Below are 436 nucleotides of genomic sequence, written 5' to 3' on the forward strand. Positions count from 1 at the left end.
CAAGTTTTGAAAATGAGGTGTTGCCGCCGATAAATGGAGCACAGGCCTGCGTACAGTTGTAATGTAAAACTTTTCGTTTATTTTACAATTGCTTTTATATATTTTTGGAATTTTTTCATGTGGTGGATTGTGTGGGCGAGGACGGCATTCAAAGTAAGAAGAGCATGTAATAATTTTCGTTTTTAATATTACCCATAGTAAGGATACATAACGATTCATTGCTAGGTACCACTCTTGTGTCGAAAGTATAAACGGAAAATTCTAACCTCAGACTTCTTGTAGTTGCTTAAAACACTTTGCACTTTAAGAGCGAGGATAAGTTTGGAAAATCAAGCGCGAATAGTGCGAATGTTAAAGGAAATTAAATATGATTTAACTCGTTGCATGGTTGCAAGTTACAGTTATCCAAAGAAAAGAGCGGCTTAATTCGACCGCG

Source organism: Glossina fuscipes, unplaced genomic scaffold (genome assembly GCF_014805625.2).
Source record: "Glossina fuscipes isolate IAEA_lab_2018 unplaced genomic scaffold, Yale_Gfus_2 58768, whole genome shotgun sequence".
NCBI lineage: Eukaryota > Metazoa > Arthropoda > Insecta > Diptera > Glossinidae > Glossina > Glossina fuscipes.